The following is a 6,634-nucleotide window of genomic DNA, read 5'->3' as shown; positions in this document are numbered from 1 at the left end:
ACAATCTCAGGCCCGCCCCGGACCTACTGAATCAGAATCTTCATTTTAACAAGTTCCCCAAGTGATTCATACGTACTTTGAAATGTGAGAAACATGGCCTTATGGAGGGCTTTAATATCACAGACGAAAGTCAAGGCCACAGTTCCTGTTTATCACAAGGAGTTGGAACTAGGAAGAAATTATTTTGGAAAGTATGATCCCATCAGAAAAACTCCTGCTAGTCAGCAGAGAAACTGGTTGGCCACCGCAGGGTGTGGGTAAGAAAAAAGAAAAAGAGTTAACGAAAGAAATTGGAGCACTTAGCCTGTATGTGCTAGTATAAAACCCAAATTCTCACACTTCTTACTAGGAAAAAAAAGCCCAAAGCCAATAAAATGAAGTAAAACTGATTTAGAAAAAAGAATCCTATAATGAAGAAACTACACCAGTGGGGTGTCTCCAAATACTAGAGAATATATAGGACTCAGCGGAAGATAATTCCTGCTGAAGATGAGACAAAACTTACAAAGCACACAAGGAAATGCAAAACCACAAGTGTCAGCAAAAATTACAAGTGAGAGGAATCATTCCCAAGGAATTGCCAACTGAGCTTTCTGAAAAGGAATTTTAAATAAGTTTGTCTAAAACGTTTTAAAACTAGAAGAACAAAATCTATACAGCAAGTGCAGACGTTATGAGAAAAGAAGAATTGGTTTGAAAAAGAACTAAGATAAAGTTCTAAAATTGAAAAACATAATCATCCAAATTGAAAAAAAGATAACAACTTCAACAGGCTGGTTCAATAGTCCATTGACAGAGCCATGAAGGAAACTGGTGACTTGAAAAACAGATCTAAGAAAAATCATCTAGAACACAACATAAAGAAAAGGACGTTTTATTAAATATGTGAAAGAAAAAATGTATGAAAAGGAAATTGAGATCCATGGAGAGTATGTTTTAATATTTCTGTATCTATCTGTCAGTAAGTGCTACAGAAAGCCAGGCAACAGAGAAGAGGGTGAGAGGTAATATTTGCAGAGATGATGGCTAAGGAATTTCCAGATTTGAAGAAAGGTTCGAAGCCTTGGCTTGGAAAACACATAGAATAAGTAAAAACAAATACACATTTAGCCACATGATTGTGAAACCACAGAACATCTAAGGAAAAGATAATATTTTCAAAGATACTAGAGAAGAGAGGAAGATTATCTTCAAAGAAATGTCTACCAGATTGATATCATCCTTCTTATTGGCAACAATAGCTGCCAGAAGATGAGGGAATAATATCTTAAAAGTGCTAAGTAGGGGGAAAAAAGTCCATCTGCCGTTCTGTACTCAGCTGACCCACATCTGAGATGGGGGAAAAAGGAAAGATATTTTCAGAAAAAAATTGAGTTAACTAAACACAGATCTTCTTTGAATAACTACTAAAGGATTACTTCAGAAAAATGAAGAGAGATGGGATTGCAAGAAACAGTTGTGTGCGAAAATGTATATATATATATATACACACATGCTGGTAAGTCTAGATGGTGTAGATTCTAAAAATAATAATAATGACAAATGGTGAGTAAAAACATGGCAGAACTAAATACTAGACCATGGTAACACGGAAGATGGGAGCAAAGTTAAAGCATTCTGAGTTCTGTAGTTCTGTGTCTTTTCTAGGAAGAGAATAGAGATATCAATTAATTTAAAATTTGTTCCCAAAATATGAAGTATAGATGTTAAGAATGTTAGGGACCAAAAAAACCCAAACAACCCAATCAAAAAATGGGCAGAAGATCTAAATAGATATTTCTCCAAAGAAGACATACAGATGGCCAAAAAGCACATGAAAAGATGCTCAACATTACTAATTATTAGAAAAATGCAAATCAAAATTACAATGAGGTATCTGATGATGGTCAGAATGGCCATCATCAAACAGTCTACAAACAAATGCTGGAGAGGGTATGGAGAAAAAGGGAACCCCCCTACACTGTTGGTAGGAATGTAAATTGGTACAACCACTATGGAGAACAGTATGGAGGTTCCTTAAAAAACTAAAAATAGAACTACCATATGATCCAGCAATCCTACTCCTGAGCATACATCCAGAGAAAACCATAATTCAAAAAGATACATGCACCCCAGTGTTCACTGCAGCACTATTTACAATAGCCAAGACACGGAAGCAACCTAAATGTACATCAACAGCAGAATGGATAAAGAAGATGTGGTACATATATACAATAGAATATTACTCAACCATAAAAAAGAATGAAAGAATGCCATTTGCAGCAACATGGATGGACCTAGAGATTATCATACTAAGTGAATTCAGACACAGAAAGACAAATATCATATGATATCACTTATATGGAATCTAAAAAGATGATACAAATGAACTTATTTACAAAACAGAAACAGACTCACAGACTTTGAAAACAAACTTATGGTTACCAAAGGGAAAAGGTGGTGGGGAGGGATAAATTAGGAGTTTGGGATTAACATAAACATACTACTATATATAAAATAGATAATCAACAAGGACCTACTGTATAGTACAAGAAACTCTACTCAATATTCTGTAACTATATGGGAAAAGAATCTGAAAAACAATGGATATATGTATATGTATAACTGAATCACTTTGCTGTGCAACTGAAACTAACACAACATTGTACATCAGCTATACCCAAATATTAAATTAAAATTAAATTTAAAAAAAAAAGAGTGTTAGGGAAACTACAAAGAGAATAAAAATACAATGTGTAATTTCCAAAATGAAAGGGACAGGGGAAGAAATACAAAATCTCAAATGTATACATACCCACAGGGTAAGTGTAAAAATCATGGGCTGAAGGGATGCACAGCAATATCCGGACAGAGGCTGCCAAACGATGGGATTGGAAAGCAGTTCTATGAACATTTTAGCATTGTCAGTACCTTTTTTTCTTTTACTGAAAAAACAAAATCAAGGCCAGTATTCAAAGCAAAATGTTAACTTTCACTTAAATTTAGCAGTGAGGCGACGTTGTATTTTTTTCTAATATCTTTCTGTAATTCAAATTTCTTTTTTCAATTAAAAATCTTTTAAAAGGGAGGAGAGGGCTTCCCTGGTGGCGCAGTGGTTGAGAATCTGCCTGCCAATGCAGGGGACATGGGTTCGAGCCCTGGTCTGGGAAGATCCCACATGCCGCGGAGCGACTGGGCCCGTGAGCTACAACTACTGAGCCTGCGCGTCTGGAGCCTGTGCTCCGCAACAAGAGAGGCCGCGATAGTGAGAGGTCCGCGCATCGCGATGAAGAGTGGCCCCCGCTTGCCGCAACTAGAGAAAGACCTCGCACAGAAACGAAGACCCAACACAGCCAAAAATAAATAATAAATAAATAATAAATTTTAAAAAAATAAAAATAAAATAAAAAAATAAAAGGGAGGAGATACAAATCCACAAGAACTGTATGTTTGCTTAGAGGGTGGTGGAGGAGGGAACAGAGAGCAGGCCTCTCTCTGTTCCATCGCCCGTGCTGGGCTGGAAGGATGGTGTCCAGTGGGAAGCATACAGATGTTGCATGGAGGGGAGAGACTTGAAGGGCAGGGCTGCTGGGGTAGGACTCCCAGGCCCTGTCTCCATCACACCTTGGTCTTTGCAACTGGTTGCTTTTATACCCAGCTTTCTATGACAGCTTGTGCTCACCCTATATGAAGCCATCCAGCCCCACAGCCTTACCTCAGGCATAAGCAGATGGTATTCAAGGACCCCAAGGGCACATTCAGGTATAGCAAACTCATTAGGAAGCAAGAATTTGTTGGTGTGAATGGAAGATGGGTCAGATCAAGCAGCCTATACTATGTGCCACACACACCTTTATATAAATTATTTCATTTCGTTAGAGCCTGATAAACAGCTCTTTAAGATGAGTATTATTGTTTTCGTAGAGATTACTATTTTGCCTGTGGCTTCTCACCCTGAAAATTGCAGAGTTGGATCTGAAAAAATAAAAGCAGTATCTCTTGAAGAGGGAAGGGAAGAGCCCTCATTCTCCTGCCTCCTCTCACTAAGGTCCCCCAACACTGCTGGTAAAACTTGCCCATTTTCCCTCTGTCCCCCCAATCCCCCTGTCCTCTACCCTAGACCCCAAGAGACTTCCTGCCACCCACACCCATCTGGCTTGCCAGCCTGCGTCTTCAGGTGAGGTTGCATAACTCTGCCCTGGCTGGGCCACTGGCCCTTCACCAGCTGGATTCACCTATAGCCACTGAGCAGCCAATGCCAACTTACAATCTACCCAGGCTAGGAGTAGTAAGGGGGTGGGGAGGGGGCTCTATTTATCTCTACAGAGTAAAAGCAAGTATCAATACAACCAAGAGATGGGAGCTAACATTTGTGGCATGCATGCTTTGTGCATTGAGCTGGCTGCTTTGCACATATTTTCTCATTTAATCTTCCCAACAAGCCTACAAATTATTATTAACCCTGCTTTAGATGTGGAAAGGGAAGCTCATAGAGGATAAGTGACCTCCCTGAATTTATGAGTTGTTTCTCTTGTGGAAAGAGACTGAGAGATACTCAGGCTCCAGGATCCTGAACACATGACTCATAGCCTCCTATAGCCACCCCCAGGAAGTTCTCCAAGGGTTACAGATGCCCCAGGATGATGATGATGATGGCGATTATAATAGTAATAACAACAACGTAATAGAAACATTTACTGAGTACTGAACACACACCATGTACTTTATATACATTATATCATGTTAACATACATAATAAATCTAAAAGATATGTACATTAATGACCCCCATTTCACAGTCAAGAAAACTGAAGGCTTATAAAGGTTAAGAGATTTCCCACATTGGAGTCTATAAAATAATGGAGGTTGGATTTCAACTCAGGTAATCTGACTCCAGAAACCAAATGCGACCACTGGATTAGTTATGGTTAGGTCCTATGTGCCAGAAAAGTCTAATATAACAATAACTTAAACAAGACAGTTTATTTCTCTCTGAATTAAAAGAATGCTAGAAGCTGACAATCCAGGGCTACGGGGCATTTCCTCAATCTTCTGGATCCAGGTTATCACTCTACCATGCTATGGTACATCCCTCATTCTCATGTTCTCAAGTGGCTGCCAGAGTTCCAGGCATCACATCTGCATTAGCAAGATGGAGAGAAAAGCACAGGTCAAATATGACCTGTCTTTTAAAGATGTTTACTAAAAACCAACCATGCTAGGCATAGGAAAACTTTATTCTAGCTGGGCCTTTGGCCCAACACTCATCTTAGTGAGCTAGGCTGGACCAAGTATGAGCCCAGTGCAGACAGGTTTAATGCCTAGATTAGGATGTAACAGGCCAGTGGCTTCTCTGTGGTCCTTTCCACAAGGCCTGTCTTGCCACAGCTGCTAAATAGCAAACAATGAGAGGAAATGCCCCTATCTCAGGGACTCAGTAAATATTCTCAGTTGTGTCCTGCCCTTGGGAAAAGAGTGAGGAAGAACAGTGTTTAAATGTGTCTTTTGGCAAAGGCTGCTTGACTTTTGGATATGAACAAGTATTGACCAACTCCAAATCCCATGTTGTTTGCACTGTACCACCTCTTTTTTTTTTTTTTTTTTTTTTTTTTTTTAACCAACATTGTTCTCCAGTAGTTAGTCAAATAAATAAACGAGGCTCGTAAGTTTTAGTGGCACAGACGTGTCTTTCAAAAGCTAGGGAATTGCTCCGAGGGTCCCTGCCACGCGAGCCAGAAGCCACCCTGGCACTACAGGGAGAGTGAGGGCTTTGAGTCACTCAGTGACAGGGAAGCCTATAGGATGGGACAGACAAGGATGATTTCAAGATGAGCCACATTTGGGCCTCACATGGGTGATGAGAAGAGGGATACGACTCACTGGAGTCTTTCAACTTCACTGTCGTCTGCATTTTCCTATCAACTGCGTCTTTCCTGGTGAAGGCACACCAGCCCACGGGATAGTGGCAACTTCTTTTCACTCTCTAAGGGGCTTGCTTCCTCCTAATCCAAGACCTTCTCCTGGTGGAGACACTAAAACAGAATGTTTTGACTCCACTGCTTGACCCCATGGGCATTTGTCCCCAAGAACACTTGAACTCACTCTCCCGTAAAGATGCCCCTCAGGCTTCGTCTCCCTTCTCCCTCTGTCTGTCACTCTACATTCACCTTACATCAGAGCCACCAGAGAAACCTCTGTATAAGAGAAACAATAATTGATAAGTGTTCTGTAGTTAAAAAAAAAAAAAGAAGACGAAGAAGAAGAAACTGATTAATGAACCAACTCTTCCGGTAATATTTACACAAAATTGAATTGATCCAGGTAGAAATAATTTCAGTAAAATAAAAATGGAATAATTTAGAAAGGCTTTCATGATGTCATGTACAGAAAATCAACTACAAAGGGAGAAAACATATCACCCGTTCCTCCAGAGGAAGCAAAACTTGTCCTAGCACTTAGTTCCAAAGTAAATTTCTCACGTGGATGTACCCATGTTCCCCTCCGGGGCTTCTTAGACCATTTGAAACCACCGACTTCTCTGTGAATCTCATTACATCTGTGAATCCACTTCCCAGAGAAAAGCACATACACCCATGCAATCACATTCAATCTCTGGCAATTCCCAGGCTCCAGAAGCTCATCCATGGATCCCAGTT

This window comes from Balaenoptera ricei, chromosome 13, assembly GCF_028023285.1.
Source record: "Balaenoptera ricei isolate mBalRic1 chromosome 13, mBalRic1.hap2, whole genome shotgun sequence".
Classification (NCBI taxonomy): domain Eukaryota; kingdom Metazoa; phylum Chordata; class Mammalia; order Artiodactyla; family Balaenopteridae; genus Balaenoptera; species Balaenoptera ricei.
This window is presented reverse-complemented; position numbering follows the sequence as displayed.